Source organism: Eubalaena glacialis, chromosome 14 (assembly GCF_028564815.1).
Source record: "Eubalaena glacialis isolate mEubGla1 chromosome 14, mEubGla1.1.hap2.+ XY, whole genome shotgun sequence".
Lineage (NCBI taxonomy): Eukaryota > Metazoa > Chordata > Mammalia > Artiodactyla > Balaenidae > Eubalaena > Eubalaena glacialis.
This window is the reverse complement of record NC_083729.1, coordinates 32,645,756-32,673,739: the sequence shown is the minus strand read 5'-3', so window position 1 is coordinate 32,673,739 and position 27,984 is coordinate 32,645,756. Positions and strand designations below refer to the sequence as shown.

At 41.8% G+C, this 27,984-nt stretch overlaps 1 long non-coding RNA gene across 3 annotated transcripts in view; it reads right to left on the bottom strand.

Annotated features, from left to right (window-relative positions):
- The window catches only part of LOC133105206 (uncharacterized), a 194,949-nt gene that overhangs the window by 53,186 nt on the left and 113,779 nt on the right, over positions 1–27,984 (bottom strand). For all 3 annotated transcript variants that reach the window (XR_009703814.1, XR_009703815.1, XR_009703816.1), the window contains exon 6: positions 5,992–6,267. This is a non-coding gene — a long non-coding RNA (uncharacterized LOC133105206). The remainder of the gene's footprint in view (positions 1–5,991; positions 6,268–27,984) is intronic.

Here is a 27,984-nt window from a genome sequence, read left to right as displayed (position 1 = left end):
AGGTGGTAACTTTAGGGAGTGCCTCTTGCCATTTCACGACCATGAAACCAAACGCTCAGAATGGTGCTTCCAGCTGAAGCTAGAACCAAGTAAAGGAAGGGAATGACAAGTTGGGCTCAGATGTGGAAACAAGGCAGAATCCAGATTTGCTCAAAACTAAGGTTAAGGGTGGAGCCTCGGTTCAGAAACTTAACCAAAAAAAAGCATGGTGCCATGGAAAGAGCAAGTACTTTGGAAGCAAACAGACTTGCATTCAAATCCCAGTTCTACTGCAAGATCTTCTTCTAGGAATTTCTTTGTTTTATGAGCCTCCATTTTCCTCATAGGTAAAAAGAGGCTAATAGTTTTTTCTTTGAGAAATTACATGAGAATTAATTAAATTAGATAGAATATGGCAGGGCAGGGAGCTAGGCTCAGAATGGGCATTCTATAAATATAAATTATCCTACTACCTACTCCTTGGCCCAGTGACTGCAGATTAGAATCAACTGGAAAAATTTTAACTCATTCCTATGCCTGAGTCTCCTCTACCCCAGAGGTTCTGATGTAATTGATCTGGGACAAGATGCGGTCATCAAAATTTTCAAATGTTTTTAAAATCTTTCCAGGAGATTCTAATATGTTCCTAAGAGTGAGAACCACTGTCCAAGTATATCAGAATGAGTATCACCCTTGGATTTGAGATTTTCTATTATGGTTTATAGGCAAATATTTTCTTCTCTGAGGCTTAATTTCTTTATTATTTTAAGAAGGGGAATAATATTCTGATTTTATAGGATTGTTTTGAATATATCGTGAGAGATATTTAATAAAGCTCCTAAAAGAAGGAACTGACAATTAGTAGATGTTCAATGAATATTCATTTTTCTCTTTCTTTCTTGTTATTCGTCAGAGAACACACTTGGCCAAAATATTAATAAAATAAATAAGGACAACAGACACGAGATAGTACCAATCAGGCAGTTTTGAAGTTAAGATAATTACTGTCTACCTCAGGCAAAACTTTCTTACCTATCTTGTGGTGGAACATGAGGTTAAATCCTAGGATAGGGATGACAAATATGGTGCCCATTTACCCCAGTCCTCCCTGCCATGCTCATGGCAGACGTAACTAATCAATTACAGTACTCTTTCCTATTGAGCCCTGATGAGGCCACAAAGTCCTTTACTATACAGCTCTCTCAGGCCTATGCGAACAATTAATCAGAGCTAGTACATGTCTTGAAACAAATCTGCCATCCTTATTTTAGGTCAGGGCTGCCTTAAGCCTACAAATGTGGCATATTTCAGAGATGATTAAGTGGGTTCCCTGGTCAGTAGGGAGTGTGTGGCCAGAGACAGAAGCAGACCCTGAGAGCACCCAGCTTTATGCAATCTGATAAGCAAACTAAGCTACTCGAAATGAAAGAGCCAACCCTACAGGCTGCTTGGTGCACTCAAGGGGTCGCTACCTCCCACAACTTCCAGAAAGAATTATCAGATTGTTTTCCAAAAGCCAGATTATTTCTTGGACTTAGGAAATGTGAAAGTAACTGTGGCAGCGTTTCCCCCCTAAGGTGATAGGCAAAGGCTCTGATGAGAAACCCCAAGGCAGCTCAAGTCAGTGGGTGAAAGCCTGACCTTGATGCCTGCAGGCTTGTCACAGCTGAGACCTCGTGAATGCCAAGGCCAGAGGACTGGTGCGACTGGCTGGGACCCTCGCCTGCTGTGCCCGCCCAAGGACAGCCAACACTTCGGCAATGGAAGCTTCTGCTAATACTCCTTATGACTGATTAACGCCTTTGAAGGCCGTCAGCGTGTTCACTTGTTACAGAGCAGTGTTAGCCCGTGCTGGGCAACATCGGGAAGGCTTTGAGCTGATTCCACAGCAAGCACAGGTTATCATTCTAATAGCCTGTTAAAAGTCTTCTGCTTGGGCCGCATAGCACAGGGAGATCAGCTCGGTGCTTTGTGACCACCTAGAGGGGTGGGATAGGGAGGGTGGGAGATGCAAGAGGGAGGGGATATGGGGATATATGTATACATATAGCTGATTCACTTTGTTATACAGCAGAAACTAACGCAACATTGTAAAGCAATTATACTCCAATAAAGATGTTATAAATAATTAATTAATTAAGTCCTTAAAAAAAAAGTCTTCTGCTTGGGACTTTAAATAAAACTGTAACTTGCTCCACTCGATTGTTCCCTTTCTCTTTTTTTTAAGACTCGGTGCTTTTCTTTGTAAAAATTTAGAAACAGGACTTTCCTGGTGACGCAGTGCTGAAGAATCCACCTGCCAATGCAGGGGACACAGGTTCAATCCCTGGTCCGGGAAGATCCCACATGACACAGAGCAACTAAGCCCGGGCGCCACAACTACTGAATCCCACGCACTCTAGGGCCCACGAGCCGCAACTACTGAGCCCGCATGTTGCAACTACTGAAGCCCATGTTCCTAGAGCAGACTATCCGTCTGACCATTGATAGATACATGATAGAGCCCGTGCTCCACAACAAGAGAAGCCACCGCAATGAGAAGCCCTCACACTGCAACGAAGAGTAGCCCCCGCTCGCCACAACTAGAGAAAGCCCGTGCGCAGCAAAGAAGACCCAACACAGCCAAAAAAAAAAAAAAAATTTAGGAACAGGAATTAAGAAATAGAACTACTGCAAATGGAGCAAATGGTTTTGTTCACTTGGGTTTCTTCCCTTCAAAACGTGTTGCCTGCTCCCTCTACTTCCCTTCCCAGCATGGAGAACTCAGCACAGCGACTGAAATCACAGGATGGTGAGAGGGTTGAGGAAGCCATGCAGAGGCATGGATGCAGGGCAGGAGTGGGTGAGACACAGGGTAAAGAGGTGGGATGTGGAGGTGGTGGGCGGAAGAGACAGCGGGCGTGGTTGGGAGATTCAGCCAATAAGTAAATATACTAGGATAATAGGAGCCAAAATTCTCATTGCCAGAGAAGGTATTTACAAACATTGAAACAGGAAGTCTAGAAAACCATGAGGGTTTGGATTGAAACCAGAGTATCAGTATGAACTTAGCTTTTATTATTATTTGTGTTTGTGTGTGTAAATATATATATACACACAGATAAATACAGAAATAGTTACAGATGTATATGTGTGTATGTATATATACATATATTAACACACATATATATCTCATATATATGTGTGTGTGTACGTATGTGTGTGTGTGTGTGTGTGTGTGTATTTCCTATGTCTGTCCACAGAGTGAATGAGCCTAAAAGCAATGACACCCCAGTAGCAATTAAAACATTGAGTGCCCAAATCTTGGTCTCTGAATATACCCTTTATTAAAGGAAACCAGAGATCCTTGGGGAAATGGCTGATTCCAGGCCTAGAACAGGGAAAGTACAAGTTGAACCTGAAACATCACCTTATGCCAGAAAATAAGGAAATGCTTAACAAACAATGGGGACATGCAATAACATGGATGAATCGCAAAAACGCAAAAACGTTATGCTGAGTGAATGAATTGTTACACAAAAGACATATTGTATTATTCTATCTACATGAAGTTCTAGAATGGATATCTATGATGGAAAAAAATCAGAGCAGTGACTGTCTGGTGGGGGAGTGGTGCGGAGGCAGGGAAGTACCCCAGGGCGGAGGCATGAGGGAACTCGCAGGTACAGTAAAGTTCTCTCTGGACAGAAGTTTGAGTTATGCAGATGCACACATTAGTTAAAACTCATCAAATGGTTCAGCTAAGATTTGTGCGTTTCCTGTGTGTAAATTTTACCTCACAGGGAAAGAAAATGAACTATAAATAAATATTAAACTATAGTTGTTGATATGTATACTGAAGCATTTAGGGGAAAATGTACTGATTGATGTCAGCAAATTACTTTGAAATGCGTCCCCAAAAATGAAGTGGATCAATGGATGCATAGAGAAATAAGTAGATTTGTAATAACGCAAGTATAGTAAAATGTTAACTGTACAATCTGATGATAGATACATGTGTTCCCTGTAGATTTCTTTTATCTGTTCTGTATGTTTGAAAATTCCCATAATAAAGTGTTGGAAAATTTTTTAAACCTTGCCATGGACTAAAAGTAAGAGTGGAATGAGCTTCCTAAGGTGAAACAGCATAAGGCAAAGAGCTGGACCAACTGAGAAGCCCAGACAAATTGCACTGGAGTATTTCTCCCAAGAGAGTGTCCTAAAAGAAATGAGATATAGGAACATCTATGGGCCAGTTCTTCCCATCATCCCTAATGTTGAGATCATTCAGAATGACTATCCGTCTGACCATTGACAGAATACTCTAAACCACCAAATCAACCTAATCATTTTTACTTTCTCTTCTTCTGAAAGTGTTACCAGTTAATCAAATTGCATGAAAACAGCGTGTTTGGATATAACTGAATGTCCTTTCATTCCTATTCTAGATCAGTAGTTATCTACTGGGACTGTGTCTCAGATTTTAATATATTATTTTTTGCTATTGTATTATAATGGTAATGCATGATATACTATATATAATGTTCTGCTAGTTGCTTTTTGCCTGTTATATCCCTGGACAGCTTTCCATGTCAATACATATAAATTACATCATCTGTAAATGGAAACATGATAATTGTGAAGACAAATTTAGTTAATATTTATAAATAACTTAGAGCAATGTCTGGCACATAGTAATTGTTAACTAAGATTAGCTATTTTTATTTCATTGTAAAGATGTTTCATGATTTGAATAATTTATTGATGGGCAGGTTACTGTTAGTTTTCCCCAACTACACATAATGTGGAATTAAACAATCTTATACCTATGTCTTGATACGTATAAATATTACTAGGATAAATTCCTAGAAGTGGAAGTTCTGGGTCACAGAGAATGTACCCTGTACCAATTATATATCTATTGTCTCTCAGCAAAACCCCATCCTCCCACACTTTCTTTTTTCCCACCCTGGGGTAGGAATCTGTAAATTCCCTTTCCCAGACTGCCTTACCAGCTGGCTTCTTTTGGGTTTCCAGGAAGATATTGCTAAATCAACCTCCAAAATGGTTGCATCAGTTTGAATTCCCACCAACAGTATATCAAAGGGTCTCTTTCCCTACTCAAGGAATGTTTAAACAAGAAAAAAATATAGCTAAAGGGCCCCAATCTAGACTTCCTAAGTAAGAATCTTCAAGGGTAGGGCCCAGGCATCTGTGTTTTCTAAGAGCATCACAAGTGATTCCAATGCACAGCCAGACAGGAACCACTGTTCTAGATCTTTGATTCTCAAAGTGTGTCCCTAGACCAGCAGTGTGGGCACCACCTGGGAGTTTGTTAGAAATACAGAATCTCAGGAGCTGCATCTTAACAAGATCCCCAAGGGATTCAAATGCACATTAAGGCTTGAGAAACACTGCTCTATAAAGGATGCTATCAGATGAGCAGCAAGAGATCCAGTTCTCGTGGGGCCTAAAGCTTATACAGCTTGGGGGCCCTTTTTACCGAAAGAAATACAAAATCACAGACAAAAACTGAGCACAGATTGAACATTTGTTTACAATGAAGTAAGAAATCATAATAAAATACTAATTTCTAAAACTGAAAAATTCCACAAACATCACAAAATCCAGGGGGAAAAAATGACAAAACATGTTTCCTAATGAGCTGCCTAAAATACATGTATAATATTTTTCTAAATCTGTAGTCATCTCTTTATATGATAAGCCACTTTTTTCTGCAATCTTTCTATAAGGAGATGAGAAAGATAATTCAGTCTAGTAGAAATTTGTTTTTTCATGATTGATAATTTAGAAAAGTTTTTTCCAACTTCCGACTCATTACAGTGTCATGTAACATTTTTAGAGTTTTGTCAAATTTGGGCTAAGCTCTATCCAGTTTCCTTCACCTATGAGCTAAAAGAGTCATGGTATTTCAGGCTTCTTGAGCAGTGGCTAATTTTAAATACCCTTTGACACAATGACCAACTCATTAACTTTTCTGTAGTCCATGTCCTCATGCAGACCACTACTTACCTCCTCGGTCTGTTCTTCTGTTCTTTGTCCTGGAATGTCCCAAATTACATAAATTTTCTCTCTCTTCTGTTATTGTTTAATCTATATTTTCCTTGCTGTTGTGATCCTGTTTCTTGTCTTTATGACTCTGGACATCAGAGTTTTTAGCTTCTGTTGTGAGAGAGAGTTTTCAACATTTTGAAGTCTCTGCTACTCTCCTTTCTTTTAGTTTAGATCGTCAGTTTCCAATAGGATACATCCTTCCTTTCCTCTTTGAGCTTTAGTGTATCAACCATTCTGAAAATAGATACAAAATTAATCCGAAATTAAGGCATGCCCAAGAGCAAGTCAAATACATTTCTAAATTGTGTCTACAATATATTAAGCTGTGTAATAGTATAATCAAACTATTCTTATTCTCCATCTATCACCTTACTGAGGAATATAGAAGTTCTGTCACTAGAACCCTTGTTTCTTGAGGACTTTTTAATGCATTGTGTCAATACTGCATGCTCCTTCATCTAAAACCAGCACAATTCACCTTGACAAGATGTGTCAGATATGCTAAGACTTATTTTGAGATGCATAAAACCTACAAAATCACAGACTTACTGCTTATAGTGCTGCTTAAAGGTTTTTGCTCCTACAAACACAGGCATTCTGGAAAATTGTATTTCAAGCACATATAATAAAAAAATAGAGAAAAGAGTGTGTTTATAATTGTATATGCTGCATTATTAAGTATATTCCTGATGGAAGAACATTTCCATTTTGTTTAGGCATCATTGAGAACTGAAACCTCCATTTATAACTTTATGTGTCAGACAATTGGAAGAATTTTCAACAGACTAGCTTCTGGCTCTGTACATTTCACACTTGTCTCTCTCCCAATCCCCACATGCTTCCAGTGCCAAGAGTTGTAGGATAAGTTCATTCCATGGCACCATGTGTGCCTTGCACCTTCATGCCACACTGGTGAGGGAGCATGCATTGATACAATGCATTAAAAAGTCCTGAAGAAACAAGGCTTCTAGTGGCAGAACTCCTATATTCATCAGTAAGGTGATAGACGTAGTAGAAGAGTAATTTGATTATATTCTTATGTAGCTCAAAATGTTATAGACACAATTTAGAAATGTATTTGACTTGCTCTTGTGCGTGCTGGATGGCATGAAATATTCTCGGAAGCCATACCTATATTAGAATGACTAGTAACAAGGTAACTATACACAAAAGTAACTCTAGACTACATAGAAATGTATCATTAATATCCTCAACACAATTTCCCTTTATCTGAATCCCAAAAATGTCCACAGCCATTTCAAGGCCACCCCACACCTGGGGAATTATAAGGAAGGGAGAGATGGAGTAAAAAGAGACAGCTGTCGTAACCAATTTCAGTTAAAATATTTTACTTTTGGAACTTTACAAAAATATATGACCATGTAAAAGATCTTGATGGGGCCCTTCCCAGGGCTTCTGAAAAGAACTGTGCAAGCAAAGATCCCTGACGCTTAAGCTTCATTAAGTTCACAATCTGTCCCTGCAGAGCAGCATGTAGGATCAAAATGATAAAGCAGAGAACTATCTTCAGAGATCCCTAGTAGGACCCTCTTGATATAAAGATGGAGAAGCTGAGGCCCTCCGAGGTTGTGTGACTTCCCCAGGATCACCCACTGGGTTAGTAACAGAGCTGGGACCGGACTCTTGACTCTTAAGTCCAGTGGTCTTTCTCTAGAGTGCTTCTAGCTTTGCGGGTTTTCCCATTAAAACCTTTAGGCTTTGAGAGCTAAATTTATGCCTAATGTGTACTGAAGGAAATAAAGTATTAGAAGAGGTATCCCTCCAGATTTCATTTAGGCAAAGTGCCAAAAAAATACCCTTTACTCCTGTGACCAGTTTCACAGCCTCTCACAAAGTACTTGCCAACAGAGATTTTTTGCTGATCCACTGAATCTTACATGGCAAAGAAAATAACCGTTTCCATAAGTCACAACACACGTGTTGATGAGATGTGGTTTGATACCAAAACAGGCATTCTCTACCCCAAAGAAGGAAGGATTACCTAATGCTAATACTAATGCTGATGTTATCCTATTACAAGGGTCTCATGCTGTGGCTCTTTTCTGACTTGTGCCTTGAGATAAAGATTTAATATCCCTCATTTAAATTATAGTATCTATTGGGTCTTTATGGGCTGCCCCATGTTCCTATACTAACATTTCGATGCAGTCATTTCCACCCCAAAGATTTATTTCATCTGACAATTCAAACACATCCTACAATTAACTCAAATATCAGCTCTCTGGGCCATATTCTATTGTCTTCATGCATGCAACAGTCATTTACTGGATGCCCTTGCTGTGCTGGGCGCTGTAATAGGGGAAATAGGAAAGGCATGTGACATTGAAGAGGGACTACAAAGATGAAAGACACAAGATGTTTGCCCTCGTGGAGCTCCTAGACAAGAGGAAGAAACAGATACCTGGCCCGCTTGTTGCAATGCAATAGGGTAGAATCTGAGAGCACAGAGGAAGGGAACTGTCACTCAACCGGGGAGAGGGGAATTCAAGAAGACTTTGGAGAGCTGACCTTTGAGTTAATTCTCAAAATAAAATGTTCACCAGAGAGAGAAGAGGAAGGGCATTAGAAGTGGAAGGGCCAAACTGTGCAAAGGTTTGGAGATGTGTTGGAGAATATTTAGGAGACAACTAAACCTTTATTTAAGCTACAACCTAGAAGCCTGGCGGCAGGGAGGGTGATAGCAGGAAAGAAAACTGAAATGCAAAGAGTGTCACACCTGCCTGGTAAGTCTTTGTGGACCATGCTCAGGAGTTCGGACTTGCTTCTGCAGGAAAGGGTAAGCTTTTAGGCAGCGTGGTAACATAATCAGACCTGGGTTTAGGAAAGCCAAGTATAGGAGGCACGGACTTAAAATGCTGTGTGTGGCAAAGGTCCAGGCAAGAAATAAAGAACCTGTACTAGGAAAATCCCAATGACTAGGATGACGGCATCCACTGGATATCAAGAGATATCTTCCGAAAACCATCTCATTGTAAAGGTCTATAACTAGAATTGTCAGCGCTGGATAACCGGACTAGAGCCCTCCCCACTGTCTTTCATATAGCAAGCAGTCATTTACAACATAAATTTCCCAGATCATTTCTCTAAGTAAATGAGAAGTGTCCCAGGATGACCTGTATCTGACCATTCTCACCTGTTCTAGCCTGATGATATCACATGCTGTTCACTTTTTTTTCATTTGGGGCTGGATCTAGATAGGCCAATAAGTCTGATCCGTGGATACAACAACCACGTACGAGGCTTGGGACCTGAGTCTCAAAGCTCCTCCCTTCTAGGTCAGACAGGAAAACACAGAAATGCACTGGCCCAGTGGGAATGAAAGTATCAGTTTATTACTAGGCCAGCAAGCACCCAATAATCCCCCAAATGCAGAGTTCACTGGTGAAAGCTAAACTGGAGAAAAAAAGATTAAACTTTAAGATAAACGGGGCCTTTGCTCCCCTCCCAAATCTATACTTTGGAGCCAGAACACTCCAGCATATCTATGATAAATGGGCCCTCAGAACGGACTGCAAGTCCACTGAATCATTGGGATGGATGTGGTCTGCCGTGGGCAGCAGGACAAAGGGAGAGTTACCTACCTCTTCCCCATGAGCAGCCCTGCTTGGGGGCTCTTTCAAGAGAGAGGGAGAGGAAGAGACACCTTAGCGCTTGTGTCTAGGCAGTGTAAGCCACAGGAAGTCAAAGGCCTTGCCTTAAACACCGTTATCCTTGTCAGTCAAATGCGGCCAAGGAATTTCGCAGATTCTGACCAATCAGAGTAATCAGAAGATCCCAATAAAAGGATGGAGAGAGACAGAAACACCCTCCCCAGGTAGTGAGAGGGGCAGATATGTTTGGTGGAAGGCAGAAGTCGCCAAATAGAATATAGAATGCCCAGTAAATTTGGATTTCAGATAAACAACAGATAATCTCATAGTATAGGTGTGTCCCAAATATGGCATGGGACATGCACTAAAAAAATTTATTCATTGTTTACCTGAAATCCAAATGAACTGGGCATCCCATACTTTATTTGAGAAATCTGACACTGCTAGTAGAAGAATCTTCCTCCTAGATGGCCTAGATGTTCATATCCCCACACCTAAATTAGAATCTCAGGGTTCCAGAAATGGAGAACTTTAAAATCACCCAGTCCATCAGCTTAAATGTATCCATGATGAGAGTGAGGAGACCCAGAAAACTGCAATAGCTTGGCCCAAAGTCACACTTCTAATTAATGGCAGACCAGGGCATAAAATACATCTGCAGATCCTATTGCAATGCTCCTTCCCCTCTGCCACCCTAAGCCCCTTTGTCCCTTGGCTCACTAGCTCCTGAATTACATGAAAATTCCCTAAGGACAAAGAAAATTATTTTTTAATACCTTCTCCCAATGCCTAACACAATGCTTTATGAGCCCTGGCAGCAAAATCGATATTGTGGAGTGGCATGCCATGGGGCCAAATTACCTGGATGACGGCCACCTCTCTGCACTCCACTCACACCTTCTGTGTCCTCTGCTGCTGAACCCATTTGGGGGGCGTTGCTAGGAGGCTGGCACAGCCTCCAGCCAGGTGTGAAAATTGTCCCAGCCCTCCTGAGAGGCCGTGAAGTATGACTTTCTGAATCACACACAGCCTTTGGGAGGGATCCTCTCTACGGAGGTAATGGGTTCAAGGAAAACACAGCTGAGACCTGCGAGCTTTTGTGAAAGGCAGTCGTATTTTAATCAGAATTTTCAGCTTCCTCCACAGCAAACCTTTGACCAGAGCTGCCAGCAAAGAGCCAGCTGGACTTGTAGGATTTGCTTCTCTCCTTTCCCTTGCCTCCCTCTTGTGGAAAAGCAGGCAAGAAGTTAGCACTAGGAACATGAGGAGGTAGGAGCCTTTAAACACACGCTCAGACTGATAGAGCAACGGCTCTGCTAAGTAAGGCACTTGTCTGCCAGCCCTTGACAAACGTACGAAGTGGGGTGATCTTGACTGCCCTCTGGCACTTCTCACAGCTCACACCACTGTGTCTTCTCCTTGTTCCCAGGACCCTGATCATCTTCCCTCAGCCCCAGCCTCTCCTCATCTCCCTCTCTCTGTTCCTGACCTCCTTCTTCTATAACTCATCCAAGACCTAGGCTTCTTGGCGTCCTAGTGCCCCCGGCAAGCCATTCCTTACTCCGCCAGGGGACAAACTGCATCATTTCAATTAGAAGAAGCAGCACAGTCTTAATCAGGATACTGAGGTGCTTAATGACAACGATAATAACATTTATTTAGTGCTTAATAAGTGTAAGCTCCTTTTGCGAAACACATGACACACATTATCTCATTTACACTCATACTTCTCACAGCAAACCAATGAGGCAGATACGGTGCTTATGTCCATTTTACAGAGGAGGAAATCGAGGTTTGGGAACATTAAATAATACACTCGAACTTTTACTCTAAGTGGCAGAACTGGGATTCAGACTGAGAAAATCTGACTCTAGACTCTAGAAAGCCCTGCAGTAATGGAAATGTTCTGTCTTGTCCAATATGGTAGCCACCAGCCACAAGTAGCTACTGAGCATTTGAAATGTGACTACTGCAACTAAATTTTAAATTTTATTTCATTTTAATTTAAATAGCCACAGATGACTAGTGGCTGCTCTAATGACTAACACAGCTTGGAGTATAAGCCCTGTGTTATTCTCGTTATCTGCTTTCCCCTTCCCCACACACAGACGCACAAGCACACCCTGAGTGGGTTAGGGAGATATTTTGTTTACATCATTCTCCTGGCCCTTACTCCACATAGATTTAAGGTAGACCCTGACGAGAAAATTGATAGTTGATTTATGTCCTCTTTGATGTAATAAGGCAAGAGAAAGTGAATCTGTGACGTAAGAGATACGAGCTCTTATCCTCACTCTGCTAGTGACAAGTCACGTAATTTCTCTGGGCCTCAGTTTCTGCCTCTGGACAAGGACAGACTATACTCCCTGATCTCAAAGACCATGTCCAGCTTTAGTGTTCTGCAGTTGGAAAGTGCCTCCACAGAACCCCTCTCTGGCTCTCAAGGTGGCACATTGAAAACAAGACCCCCAGGTGAGGAGTCTGGCACCAACAGTGATTACCTGGAGGAAGAGTCAGCAAGCACGGCTTGATTGTGCGCATCCAACACCCCATAATATATGGGGTTCTTTTTTTAGAACCCTAATCAGAGATTCCATTTGCATAATTAACATCTTTAGGCTTAATTGCAAATGACACATCTGTTCACCATCACCCCCTCCTTGGCAAACTATGTGTTATAAACACAGCTTCTTCAGCTCTGTAAACACTTGGTGCCTGCCCTTTGCTTGTTGCTTTAGTCACTTTCCGCCTTGGGGCAGTAATAACCCCGTGTGACCTGTCCCTGTGTGGTCCCATCCCTTCTGCCTGCAGTACTCAAACCAGATTAGGACCTGCTTGCGACAACTACCCATTTTGACTGGCCACAGTGCATGAGTTCTTAATCTTGGCTTCCTAAAGATGCTCCCTAAAGGCTTCAAAAGATGCACGAAACTTTTTGAAGTTCTGGGTGAATACACTTGTGTCTGTATGTTCTGGGGAGAGGGTTCATTGCTTCCATTTGAGTTTCGATGGGTCTTCATGATCCAAAAAACTGTTAAGAACCACATGCTCCATGATTTCATTCATACGAAAGTCCAGGATAGGTAAATCTACAGAGATAGAAAGTAGATTAGTGGTTCCTTAAGGCAAGATGGAAGGGGGGTATGGATAGAAGGATGAGGGAGTTATCACTAAAGGCTACTAAATTTCTTCTTGAGGTGATGAAAATGTTCTAAAACTGACTGTGGTGGTTGCACTTATCTGTGAATAAATACCACTGAATTGTACACTTTAAATGGATGAATTGTATAGGTGGATTATATCTCAATAAAACTATTTTTTAAAATGGCTAAGAACCCCTGCTTAGAGAAAAGGGCTGTAGACTGTGGGTGACCACAGACAGTGAGGCTGAGCCCTCTCTTCTCCCAGAAAGCCTTGGGTGGTACCAAGCACAGTTCTTTACTGGAAGTAAGGCCACATTTATGTGGGTCTCCCGTGGGGTGTGAATTAAAGGCATCAAGAAGGCTCTCTAGACCCGTGCTCCTCAAACTTCAACAAGCATGCGGGGCACTTGATCTTGTTAAAATGCAGATTCTGATTCATGTTCTGGGGTGGGCCCAAGATTCTCCTGGTGGTCCAGTGAATACACTACAAATAACAAGGCACTAGACCAAAACTGCAATAGCACCCTTTTGCCTCCCTGGATTCTTCATGTCATCTAGCTACTTATGACGATACTTAATTTCCTGAGATACATGGCCCTGGGTACGCTTTCTTCCTGACTACGGCTTTCTCCCCAACTAACTTATCTGCTCTCTTGCTCTAGTGAACTAAGCTGAACAGCTTGGAAACCTCAAGGGCCCCCTTTATTCTTTTTCCTTAAGTCTAAGATACAGACCCAATCAGCTCATTAGTTTTATTTCCCCTCAGTCCCACACTGGCCCAATTTAGCTCTTCAGAATGAGGTGGACTCCTGCAAAAGGCACACCTAGCTCAAATAGAACTTTGACAGAATAAGTTAGTCCATCTGTGTGTCCTAAATGTAAATTTTCTTTTGCTCATCTCACTAAAGATTTCCCTTCCCCAGTACTGGATAAGGAAAGATGTGACCCTAATGCTTATTTTGAACCAAGGGTATGTTCATCTAAAGGGAGAAGGCTGTGGGTGTTCTCCATGAAAAAGTTGCCTCTAGAAAGAATAAGGACCCTTTCACTAGCCTTATTCAATTAGAACAATACCACAGATGCTATAGCAGGGATTGAATGGCGTAGTAGGTTGAAAAATATGATCGCAATATTTGGCAACAACTCCCATCAAAGTGTGGTGTCTGTTTCTGTGCCTTGAATCTGGGCTGGCCCCGTAATTTGTTTTCACCAATCGAATATTGGCCGAAGTGCCACTGTATGAGCTCCAGAGCCCAGCCCTCAAGAGGCCTAGCAGCTTCCCCACTCTTGAAACACTGCCCTGAGAACGCCATGTAAAGAACCCAGTCTAGCCAACTAGGATGAGAGGCTGAGGGAGGAGAACGAGGCACCCCAGCTGACAGCCAGGACCATTTGAAGGGCAGACCAGTGAATGAGGCCATCTTGGATCCCCTCCCCCACCCCCAGTTTAACAGAGACACTGAAGTGAGTCCAGGTGAAAACAACAGAGGAACTACTCAACCACCCCACCGAACTGTGAGAAATATCACACCACTGTCATTCTAAGTCACTAATTTTTGAGGTCGTTTGTCATACAAAGTAGATAAATAAAATAGATGGGATGATGAACTAGAAAACATCTAAAGATTCTTCAAACACGATTCTGTGTTTTAAGAAATGTTGTGGGGGGAGTTGATTAAGCCCCAATCAAGCTCTTTTCTTCTGTCTACTTACAGCTCTTTACTCCATTCACAACCAGTTGGCTTCCACATGTGCTTGTTGCCGACCTGCCACGTGAGGAAAACAGTGAATGCCCCCAAAGGGCCTCTTTACATCTTTAGTGACACTATTGCAACAGGATGTCTTGCTTGAACTGCTGCGGGATTTAGATATGTTCTAAGGGACTAGAGTTAGGTCACATGTCCCCCCTGCCAGGAAGCGCAGTACCTGGGGGCTTTGGGATTTAGATTAAACAGACTTGGGAAAGTGCTGATATGGGGTGCCTAGGGGAAGAGAAGGGACAGCAGGATGGCAATGGTGGGGATGGAGTAATAGTCCCCCTTCCCCCGACTTCAAGCTCACTGCACAGGACTAATTTTGAATCTCTAAGAAAAGAGGCATTATGGTAGAAGCTGAAGGAAGACCTTAAGAAAATCTAGGTACCCAGGCTGCTTTAGAGTCCCAGAGACAAAGCTGGAGACACGTCTCTCTTCCTTTACTCACCCTATCCCAACTCTGCCGCGCGTGCAAAGCAGCTTGGGCTTTCTAAGAAGGGAAGATGACGGATGTGCTTAGTGGGGTCCCATTCTCACTAAGGGCTCAGTCATCCAACACAGGGAAAGGGCCCCTGACAATGGAGCCAAAGCACATGAGCAAACTCGTTTCTGAGCCCAAGTGATGTATTGTACAAACACCCCAGGGACCCCCTTGAAATAACTAGAGGAGCCCCTGAGGGGAAGGCGTTGGAGGTCCAGCAGAGAGGGCAGATAGAGAGCTCTGTGGAGCATCGATGTGAATGTGTTCAAACATGTACACACAGGCTGGTTACACAATGAAATAAAGACCTTTTTCAGTTTCGATTCTGATGGTCAGAGGTCTCCTTGACCCTGAATCAGATGTTCCGATATTATCCAGGTGCTTTGTACATTCTTCCATTTTCAAGAGCTGTTTTTCTACAAGTGTTTTAGGTTATGTGAAAAACAAAGCTAATGGCCCAACCTGGGTATATATTTTAACTAAGTTTGAAGATAAAGCTATGGAATGAAGGTTTGGTGCTCAGAGGGATAACTTAGATCCTCTCCTCCAGCTACTTATGGTAGAATAATATAGAGATGTATTATTATAGAGACTCTAATAATATAGAGTCTAGGTATTTTATCTCAAGGAGGATACAGATTGTATTATACTCTGGTTTCAAGAAGGGAAATACAACCATAAATATCATGGACCAGGTTACAGGAAATAAACACAGTTTGCCTGATTCAACTAGTTTTTTGTTATGTCTTGTTGCTATTGGTTTACTACAGCTTATTCCTCTATTAGTCTAACCACTAGGGGAATGCTATATGAACTATTTTTAAGTGCACAGTTTAACAATTTGGTAATTAAATGTAAAATTTAAGGAACCTCGTAACCCAGCAATTCCACTCTTAGGTATAGACAGACCCTGAAGAGAAAACCTCATACATGGACCTGAGGAGACTTCAACAAGAAGATGTATTGCAGCATTTTTTGTAGTAGGGAAAACATGTTTATCAATAGGGTAGAGTGAAATAAATTTGGAGTTATTCATACAAAGCAATACAATGCAGCACTTAAAATCATTGAACTAGATCAACTGGTATTAACATGGGTAAACTGCAACATAATGTCACATGTAAAAAGTGGTTAAAGGTGGACCTAGAAATAATCATACTAAGTGAAGTAAGTCAGAAAGAGAAACACAAATACCATATGATATCACTTATATGTGGAATCTAAAATATGACACAAATGAACTTATCTATGAAACAGAAACAAACTCACAGATACAGAAAACAGACTTGTTGTTGCCAAGGGGGAGAGAGGTGGGGGAGGGATGGATCGGGAGTTCGGGATTAGCAGATGCAAACTATTATATATAGAATGGATAAACAACAAGGTCCTACTGTACAGCACAGAGAACTATATTCAATATCCTGTGATAAACCATAACGGAAAAGAATATAAAAAAGAATGTGAATATACATATATATGTAAAACTGAATCACTTTGCTGTACAGCAGAAATTAACACAGCATTGTAAATCAACTATACTTCAATTTTTAAAAAGGTTAAATTGAGTTATAAACACATTTTTTAAAGTTGTTACAAGATACGTTCAGAATATATCCCAAGGGTTAATATTAAAAGTCCACCTTCAAAGAGGACTACATATTCTTTCTGCATATATATCTATATAGTAAAAGTAATTTTAATGAACAAGAAAGATAAAGTCTAATGCTGTAATAGCACTTCTCTCTGGAAAGAAAGAGAAAGGAATAAAACAGTGGGATGGAAGTATAGAGATGTAGCTATATTGTAACATTTTGTTTCTAAGGAAGGAAGGAATGAAGGAAGGAAGGGAAGATGGGAAGGGAATAATAATAACAATAATATGGCAAAATAGCAACTCTTCAATCTGGGTAGTTGATACATGAGTGTCAATTATGTTTTTTCACAGTTTTCTTATGTATTTAAACTATTTTTTTTTTAATTTAAAAATGGACAGCTCACCAGCAAAAGGACTTCACCCCCTCTGCTGTAGTGCCTACTCACTTCTTGGGTTTATTAATGACCAAGGCACAAATAGGCACATCCGTGGATTAAATACTTATACCCATCTCTTCTCATCCCCACACAAGCTATCTTTCCTCACTGTTGTATACATGCATCACCTTTGGTTTCTGCAGAGGATACTAGCCCCAGGAGACAGGATAAGAAGGAAAAGGGGGGAAAACATGAAACCAAACCCTTGTAAGACAGAAAGAAACACTTGCTGGGTTACAGCCCACTCTGGAACGCTCTGCGTTTCTGTCATCTCAGGCACTCTGAGTCATTCTGAGCATCTCCTCCAGATACAAGTCACTCGGCCAGCCAACAAGAGTAACAATTACTGCTGCCTTAAAAGACTGGTTGATTTCTCCAGCGTCTATTTGCCTGCAGTTCTGGCTCTCTGACAAATCAAGTCAGATCAATTTGTACCCTAAAGAGTAAGTGGGAGGATGTGATTATTTTCTGGTTCAATAGAAAAACATTTCACTTCAAAAGGCTGCTGCATAGCATTTCTTCTGGGATTCACTAGGAAGGGCTCAGGTCTGTAGAGAGTAAATGATGGGTTCTCAGGAGGACAGCTCGGTTTTGCTTCCCACCTAAGCTTTGGGAACAGAGGCAGGATGTGGGGTTGAGCAGAAAGCATGCTCCACCGAGAGGAAGGCTCTGTTATATCCCATTGTCTTAGTTCAGGCTGCTGTAACAAAATACTATAGACTGGATGGCTTATCAACAACAGAAACTTATTTCTTGCAGCTCTAGAGGCTGGAGGTCTGAGGTCAGGGCCCTGGTAAGGGTCCTCTTCCAGGTTGCAAGTAGCTGACATCTCTTTCTATCCTCACATGGCAGAAAAGAGAGCTAGCTAGCTCTCCAGCCTCTTCTTATAAGGGCACTAATCTCATTCATGAGGGCTCTACCATCATGACCTAATTACCTCCCAAAGGCCCCACTTTCAACTACCATCACATTGGGATTAGGGTTTCAACATATAAATTTTGGAGGGACACAAACATTCAGTCTGTTGCGCCCATGTTTAAGGGATATTTTCTTTGTCTCATCAGGCGCAGTGAGTCTTCTAAGCGTTAGAAAACATGCTAAAGATTCTGGAGGATTGAAATATAATTCTACAGGCAGCCACGTCAAGATCTAGAAAATTACCCCTGAAATGGAACAACAACAACGACAACAAAAACCCAGAAAGTTCTGAAGAACAAGAGGAAAACAGAGGTGGGAAAACATTAGAGGCAGTTTGGTCCTTGACATTCAGATGCCCTTTACTTGCCTGTTAACAGATCTGCTGGTTGAGACACAGCACCAGGGGTTGGTTCTGGGTTCCCGTGACTGAGGGCTTTCCCTGTGGGCTCTGCCTTCTCAGATGTTACCCGACACTTGAACTCAATCTTCAGGGTTAGACTCAACCCTCACTCTTGCACATTTTCCATTCCCTCACCCCACAGACATTTACAGTTGACACAAAGGAGTTGGAATAATGTAGGGGAAACACTGCAGCTTTGGAGGCAGGCTGCGTGGGTTCAGTTCTCCGCTCTGTGGTTTATTAGTCGTAAGACCTTGACAAACAACTTATGCTTCAGTTTCCTCATCTGTATCACAACAGTAACAGTGCCTTCCTCAAAGGGTTGTTGTTAAAGGACATGGTGGGTATGAAGCTCCTAGCACAGTACCTGGTGTGGATCAAGCGCTCCATAGATGTTCACTATGATTACTGTTGTTGTTGTCTACTGCTTTGGCTATGTGATGCTCTTTGGTTTCCTATGAAGGACTTGGAGATTTTAAATCCAAATTTTTGTGGGAATATGTTTGTTACATGAGCATCAGATATATCCATGTTAGTGGGGCTCTAACCTTAGAGGTACCGTCAAGGCTGCCTCTGAGTCATTCCGGTCTATCATGGAATTGTCATCCTTCCTTACAGTGATCTCCATGGCAATCAGATATTTACTCTTGCTCCCCATCTCTACAACACTCTATGTGAGATAAGTTTATTCAGGAGCACCATCGTGTAGCAACGGACACGAAGACTGAAGGCAAGAGTTCTGGTTCTTTCTGTGGTGATAACCAGTGGTCTGTGAGCAATTTGTTGACCATCTCTGCCTTTCGGTTTCCTCATCGGTAGGCTGAGGGTCATTTTTCATGCTCTATTTACTTCATCAGGTTATGAAAAACTGAAAAAATGAATGTGAAGGTATGTTGACTTGTAAAGAGTAAGGAGGAAATGCAAGAGACCACGGCTGGCTGGTTATCTTTATTCTGACATCTGCAAGTCCTTGAATGCATGAACCCAACCATCCAACGTGGTAACATAGAAGGCAAGAAGTACATCTACATGATACTGTTTTCACCGGCCTCATACTGTAACAACAAGGGGCTTCATAAATATTGTTGGTAATGGTGGATCCCCAAGTAAAGTTTAAAACTTTTCAATATAAATTATAATTTCTATCTGTAAACTGTTCGTTGCTGCCACACATTACATAAACTTGGCAAATTAAAAGGCTTCCTTCCTTAAATTAGAAACTGATCATGCACAGTTTCTGGTTGGTTCATATATCGCATTTATGTCTGATTTTAAAGTCTAATTTTCATAAAGGATTGCTAAGGGAGAAATAAATTTTTGGCTTGTTTTCTTTTTATTTTCAAAACACAATTGTCATGTAAAGGATTAACCAACTTTGTGTTCTCTGGCTATATTTTGAAAGTCTCTCGAACTGTCGCCAAGCCCATTAAAACTTTGTTTGTAATGGGAAATGGCTGCCACTTATGAACATTTTCTTTGTGTTTCTGTTAAGACTGCGCTAACACCTACTGTTACCATTATCTGCCGCACAGTCCCAACAGAAATGATGCTTACAAAGTAAATTGTAAATAGTTTATTTGCAACAAGCATTTCCCGCTGCTGAAGACTTATGAACACCCTGCTTCATTTCCTTGAGCAATTTGGAGGTGATTAATCACCACTCCTGCTTAGAGTATGCAAATATAGGCAACTAGGGGAAATGCATTTATTGATATTAATGGGATTTATTTCAGATGTTTTTAAAGTGTTCTGTCTCCCTAGTTATGGTGAGACTAGAACTCTCAGACCCTTTGTTCCAGGGAAATTACTTTGTCTTTATCCTCATGCCTTTGTTCATACTGTTTCCTCAGGCTGGTTGCCTCCACTCCTCCACTATTTCTATATCTGTCAAAATCCTTTCATATGCCACCTATTCTGTGATGCCTCCTTCCCCCCGCCCAACCCCAATCCAACTCCCCCTCCCCTAAGCTCTCAGAGCCATGTGCTTGTATCTCTGCATGACACTTATTCTGTTCAGCTTTTTTAATTCTTCATCTCATATAGGATTTTATGTTTCTTGAAGGACTGTGACCTATGTACTTCAGATTTTTCTCTCTCTCTCTCAATACACATGCATATACAGCACCTACATGATGCTTTGCACATAGTAAACACACAATAAATAATAACTGACAGATCATACCAGCTGTAATGTACTCATTCAATAAGCATCTACTAAGTACTTCCTATGTAATAAGTACTTCCTGGCTTGTGCTAAACTCTGAAATTGGAAGGGGATAACAAGGATAAGTAAGGCATGGTCTAATGAAGGAGACGGCCATGCCAATAAAAATGACAACACATTGTGATAAATCCCCTGATAAAAATATGCAAAATAATATGGATGCACAAGAGAGGGAGAGACCAACTCCACCAGGGGGAGTCCAGACAGGTTTCACAGAAAAGGCAAGCTTTGAACTTCAACTGAAAGGATGAGAGGAATTCACCAGGTGACAGGGGTGTGGTGGGTGTGAAAGGCATTAGAAGAAAAGGGAATCACTTGTGAAAAAGTCATGGAGGTGTGAAAAGAATGATGGTGGGGCAAGGGGGGTGGGGTCATGTGATTGGAGCCTTGGGCAGGTAGAGGTGAATGTGGGGCGACAGGCTAGAGAGATGGAGCCAGGTTGTGAAACATGCCAGGCTAAGGCGCTTCTCCTTGACCCAACAGGCAGGAGACCTGTGTCAGGTTTTGCAGCGGGAGAGAAAGTGGATCAGACCTGGGTTTTAGAATGATCATGCTGATGGCCGGCTGCTCAACTGACCATCCCTTTTGGCCCTTGTTTCCGTTTCCTGCCCCTGGCACTGGTGTTTCACTGTGCTCTGGGGAATTTAGAGCAAATGAGGGTGAGTTCCCAGGAACTGTTCATTCCCTTTAATGCTTCAATCCAAAGCAGTCACATTCTCAGAATATAACTTTACTTTTGCATACTTTCAAGTAGGCAATCACAATAAAATAAAAGTTGCTAATTAGTGTTGGTCTTAAAGACTAACAACATTTAATTTCTCCCCCCTTCCCCATGAAATGGCGTTGCCTTCGTAAGGAGTCAGAGAAGAAGGGAATGGGGCAAGTGAAATATATGAATAAAGCGATCACAGTAGTTTAATTAAGTGAAACTCTGCCAGCTGCTGTGAATGTGACCCCACAGCCTTATTTTGTTTATATTTCAAATCATCCTTTCCAAAGAAAGAGAAGAAATGTGCCTAGTAAGAATCTTCCTACACTGCCCCACTCCGCCCCATACACACACCCACACACACGCTGTTAGGCAAACTAGATCTAAATGGAATCATTTCTCAGACCAACAACGGTGAGAGGCAGTGGGAGCAGTTGGCAGTGACCCTCTGAGCCTTGCTAATAGCACCTAAAGTGCTTCAGGATCCTGCAGGGAGTGGAAATATCCTAAAGCTTCCAAAAAAACAGAAAAGAAGCAGTGGGGAATGAAGGATGCTCTAATTCTCAATTGGTTCCGTCGCTTTGGCTAGTCTTTAAGAGCAGGGAGGGGGCTCACTATGAGCTGAGAACCCTAATTTCCTAAATACCATGCTCTGTTTTTCAGGACCATAACCTTTAGCAGCCCAGAATGCAAAGATCTCATTCCAAATAGCCAGTTTCCTTCTTCCAGTCCTTTGAGGGAAAACAATAAGCCTGTTCATTTTAACTGTTGACTTATCTCTAGCCAGTGAGAGCAACAGTTCAAGTTTGGACTTGAAAGTCAGACCTCCCAGGTTCTGATCTTTAATCTACAACTTTCTGTGTTATTTGGCGCAAATTACTTACCCTCTCTAGGCCTTGAGTCTCTCATCTGTAATGGAAGTAAAGAAAGCACCCACCCCAAGAGTTACTGTGGGGACGAAGTAATATAATGGATGTTGTCTGACACCAAATAAGGACCTTATAAATGTTAGCATCATCAGCAAGCGTCAACCAAAACTTATTACCTACTACTTCTTACCTAGTAATACTAATTAGTGTGAATTGGTTTATCAAGTTGCTTTAGAAATAGAACTGTAGAATCTGGGTTGTTAAAAAAAAAGTCAAAGAACACAAAATCCAATTCTTCAGAGAAGGAAACTGAAGTTCAGTGATCTGTCCTTGAGCCCCTGACTCTTTAGTGGTCAGTCTGGGACCAGAGCCCAGGGTCCCCCATTCTAGGTAAGTGCCCTTTCCACCATGTCATGCTTTGCTCTGTGAGAAAAGAAACTACAACCACAGAAGGTCACTGAGTATCTGAGAAGCTGGTAGTCATTATACACTCAGCTCCTTGATAGTGCTGAGCTTAGGGCTAGGGTGACCAGTTGTCTGAGTTTTCTCAAAACTGAGGTGGGGGACTTCCCAGTTGGTCCAGTGGTTAAGACTCCATGCTTCCAATGCAGGGGGCACAGGTTTGATCTCTGATCAGGGAACTAAGATCCTACATGCCGCGCGGCACGGCCAATAATCCCACTACTGGGCATATACCCAGAGAAAACCATAATTCAAAAAAACACATGCACCCCAATGTTCATAGCAGCACTATTTACAATAGCCAGGACATGGAAGCAACCTAAATGTCCATCGACAGAGGAATGGATAAAGAAGATGTGGTACATATATACAATGGAATATTACTCAGCCATAAAAAGGAATGAAACTGGGTCATTTGTAGAGACGTGGATGGACCTAGAGAGGGTTATACAGAGTGAAGTAAATCAGAAAGAGAAAAGCAAATATCAGATAATAACGCATATATGTGGAATCTAGAAAAATAGTATAGATGATCTTATTTGCAAGGCAGAAATAGAGACACAGACGTAGAGAACAAATGTATGGATACCAAGGGGGAAAGGGGTGGGGAGGGAGGAATTGGGAGACTGGGATTGACACATATACATTATTGATACTATGTATAAAATAGACAACTGATAGGAGCATGCTGTATAGCACAGGGAACTCACCTACTGCACTGTGGTAACCTAAATGGGAGGGAAGTCCAAAAGGGAGGGGATATCTGTATGTGTATGGCTGATTCATTTCGTTGTGCAGTGGAGGCTAACACAACATTGTAAAGCAACCATACTCCAATAAAAATTAATTAAATAAATAAATAAAACTAAAACAAAAACAAAAACAACAGCAACAACAAAAACGAAGGGGGTTCCTGGGACATAGTACTTTCAGTTCTAAAGCCAGGACAGTGGCAGGCAAATTGGGCAGTTGGTCACCATACTTAAGGCAGACTCTTGGTAAGTATTTATGGAACAGGTGAATGAACGTCTCCTCAGGACCAGTTAAGTTCTCTGTATGAAGGTGCTGGCTTATGCTGGGTCAGGGAGACATGCCAGAAAAACAGAAAGGGGAGAGGTGGTTTGGCCCCTTGTGTCAACAATGAGAAGTCTGGCCAGAAAACTGTATCTTCTTGGTTAAAAGGAAAGCCTCTCAAAATGGATCCTTTGTGAGAAAAGAAAAACTGAAAAGATGAACCATGATGGGCTTTGTCTAAAAGAAAAAAGCAGAAGGTTAGCCAATAAAACACAGCCACAGCCAGGGGGGCTGGCTGGCTCTGGTTCATTTTTTCTTGAGGCCCCCTCCTAGCTGAGGACTGGGAACTAGGCTAGGGCTCTCCCTGAATATGGAGAGGGACACCTGCACTGCTGCGGGGCAGGGACATGCCACATAGGCACCCCCAACGGCTGCACGGCACAAGAGACGCTAGTAGAAAAGAAAGCTTCAAACCTGGAGAACTAACACTGTCTGAGAGATAGAAACGGAAGAACAGAAGAAAAAACACAGCCAGCCAGCCGGTTTCAGAATAATTAAAGGATTCTTATACTGTGAGTCACAGGCAGCCTAGCGAGACAGTCAGGAAGTACAAAGCAATATTTCAGGGCCCAAGAATTTGCTGTGCATAAACAGCTATCACTGTCCCTCCAAAACAAAATGGCATTGCCCTAAAATCTAGTGCTGCATTAAACTGGTAAAACAAGTGCCTTCCCGCCACAATTTATGTAAATTTGCATATTAGCAAACATATGGTTTTGGTTCAGTCGGTGAAAAAAACACTGAAACATGTAGAAGATATTTATTCCCTTTTTATTAATAATAGTTTACTGCACAAACTCCACCTGATGGTGAGAGGTAATAATCATGCCCACTGGTAATTTCTAATTCCTTTTTGGAAAGTTTCCACTTCCACCAAACACTCTTCAGGTGATCCTGGGCAAATCACAGCCCCCCTCCATACCTGAGCCTTGTCCCAGACATGGTGAATGAAAGAGCTCATTCCTGTTCTTCCATTCTATTCTATGACACTGGAAAAATGGAAATATTTTGCCTATATTTTCAACACAGTATTGAGTCTCTGACCAGTCTTAGACTGCTCTTAGAACTTATTGTCTGTAACGGACCCAGGGAAAGATGAATGGGACAGGTGTCTTGAGCTCCTAGAAGCTGGGTTTAGGAGCCCAGCAGACAGACTTGCCAAAATTAACCAGACCAACCCTCCAAACACCAGACATGTATAAAGGGGCAGAGAGGTTGCCATCCTCCTGGTCTTCATCCAGTAGCTTTACCTGTGTCTGTTGGCAATTCATGCACAAGTTATTTTTGCAGCTGGACCAAGATTACTGAACCAGAAAGAATAAGGTTCATATGTCCCCATGATGAAATTTGGCAGGAAGTCTGGGATTTCCTTCCCCAACAGGGCTGTGGATCTGGATACCTTTGGCATAAAATCAACTAGCTAGGAATACACCTGTTATTCATTCCCACCCCCATCAATAGGGCACTTTTTCTGATCTGCCACTGCTGCTTCTCCTGCTGCTTAACTAACTATGCTATAAGCAGGGCAAAGTATAGGCAAAATTTAACAGTACATGGAGTCTGCCTGAGAGATTCTCTCCATTTCTCTTTGAACATGATTTTGGCTATGCCAGTTTACCTCCTCCGGCTGCTTCAAGGTCAACAGGACACCACGACCTGGGCACCCCAGCTAGAACTGCCACGTCCATGGTATTATGCTCTAGCCCTTTCTAGAACCAGGAATTACCTCTCTCTGTCCTATTTTCAGGGTCTTTATGGCCACCAAGCTAATGAATCTTAGTTAATTTAGATGCTAGTAAAGGATTCTGGTATATTTGCACTTTAAGTCCTTCACTTTTGTAAAACAAAGAAGTTACATAATAGTAGAACGAATGTCTCATCCAAAATGCTCTTCTAAAAGTAGCAGAAATGGGATTCAAAGTGGTCTGACTCAATAGAGACACAGATGTAGAGAACAAACGTATGGACACCAAGGGGGGAAAGTGGCAGGGAGGGGGATGGTGGTGGGATGAATTGGGAGGTTGGGATTGACATATATACACTAATATGTATAAAATAGATAACTAATAAGAACCTGCTGTATAAAAATTAAATTAAATTAAATTAAACAAAGTGGTCTAAGTATAGTTCCCCCACCATTGTAAATAGAGATGGAGCCACACTCAAAGATACTTTTCTTAAGATGTGTTAGCTCTTTTTGATCTGATGTCCTCAGTCTTTCTCTAATAATGCCTTATTTTGAGGGATACAATTGAGCAAGAAAGATTTGGTAACTCTTTGAAACTTTCTCCGGTAGAACGCTGCTCTCTGACGGAGATCCATGATGTAAAATAGTACACGACTTCAATTGCCTTTATCCTGAGGGTCAGTCACTATACTGTGACAACTCTGAACAAGAATCATCTTCCATATCTGCTTGTTTATACTTCTCTAGATCACATCCAAAGATACAAACAAGCCTAAGGACTTTTGAGGACATTTCCTGTCAATTGAGCAGAACATTTCCCAGACGGTCAAATGAAGTTGAGAGATAGCAGGAAAATTTGAATAAATAATCACAGATAAATAATTCCTGGCTCCCTGAGCCATGATGCTAGAACAGGATCATACTGCTTTCTCCCCAGCTCCTCAAGGCATTCTCTTAGCCCACAGAGTCCCAACAGCTAGATACCAGGCTGTTAATGTTGAAAATGCTGCCCTTTGTTAGCTAGGAAGAAGTTCTAGAAATTTAGCAAGTGCAGTTGCATGAAAGAGAAAGCAGAGTCCGTCTTAAGAGAGTTTGGGGAAATTTTATCAGTAAGCGTATTTCTTGGAGCAAGTTGTTTTAGTTTTCTTTTCCCCTCTATATACAAAGTCCTAATGAATTACTTCTTAAAAAGAGGAGTAGGAGAATGGGGTAAGTGATAGGGAAACCATTCTGTAACTGTTTCTTTTGTCTTCGTCTATCTCCATTTCAGACTTTCTTCACTTCTCTTTCATTAACAATAGTTAATTTGGTAGTTATTTTATAAACCTAAAAAAGTCTTCGAAGATTTCTTATAAGATCTCCTTCAATGACTATGCAAAATATGAAAATGCTGCATAAACTGTTCAGAAGTCAGGGCAAGGAGAGAATCCAGTTGGTATCAGGATTCATTATAAACTAAAAGGCCAGAGACCAAGAGCTTAGGATAAAAAGGGGGGGGGGTGGAGAGTGTCAGTGGGTTGCTGTGGTCATGAGCAAGCAAAAGGTATAGTGATCAAAAGGTCAAGTGTAAGAGGAAGGAGTGAGTAGGTCCCATGGGTCAGGGCAGTTAAGGTCAGGAGCCAAGAGGTCTAGTGCATCCAAGGAATGGCCCTAGGAAGTAGAGGCCCTTCCAAATGGGCCAAACTGGGTCAAAGGTTCCATTCCACTTTGTTTACAAATCCTGCCTACGTAGAACCCAGCCTGGGGGTGAATCCGGGGAGCAGATGGATATTTCGGATAAAGAAGAAAAGGGAACAAGAATTGATGAACCCCAAAAGCATGCCAAACATTGGACATACCTGCTTGGTGTTCACCACACTTTGAGAGAGAATGTACGTCATGTTTTCGGGTTGCCTCTCACCTTTTGTGCATTTAGCTATGTTTGGGCAGTTCCCTGCCTTATGAGGTCTGCCTCCCTAAAGTCAAGTCAGAAAATTTGCTTCCCCAGAGACCTCAGCAGCTAGAAAAAAGGCATGACGCCTACGATCTGCTACTAAGATGCTCCCAGGCAACAGTTTAATCAGAAAAGATGAACCAGAGGAAGGAGGCGATACCTGGGACCCATCTGGTGACAAGGGTGGTGGCAGAGGCATCCAGTCTTCTGGGGTACCAGTTGTTGTAAGAACAGTTCCTGGCCCAGAAGTATCAGTGCTGGCAGAGCTCCAGTAGAGTGTGCATTCCCGGCAGCCATTCTGGGCTCTGGGGGAAAGCAGGGTCAGCAGCTTCCTTATTGGGTCACTTCTGCAGCATAGTTTCAGGCCTTGACCCCAGAAGCTTAGCCTTAAGCCTGCTTCTCTAGCCTTGCCAACTGCTCTGTGAGCTATCCAATATCTTTTCTGCCTAATCAGCATGAGTCAGCTGCTGTTGTTCATAATTAAGAGCCCTGAGTGTTTAGAGATAAGTATTGCTACTATCCCTTCTTACTGAATGGAGGCCAGAATGGAAAGATGAGAAGAAACTAAAATAAAAGAAGAAAAGTTAAGTAACTTGGGATTGACATATATACACTAATATGTATAAAATGGATAACTAATAAGAACCTGCTGTAT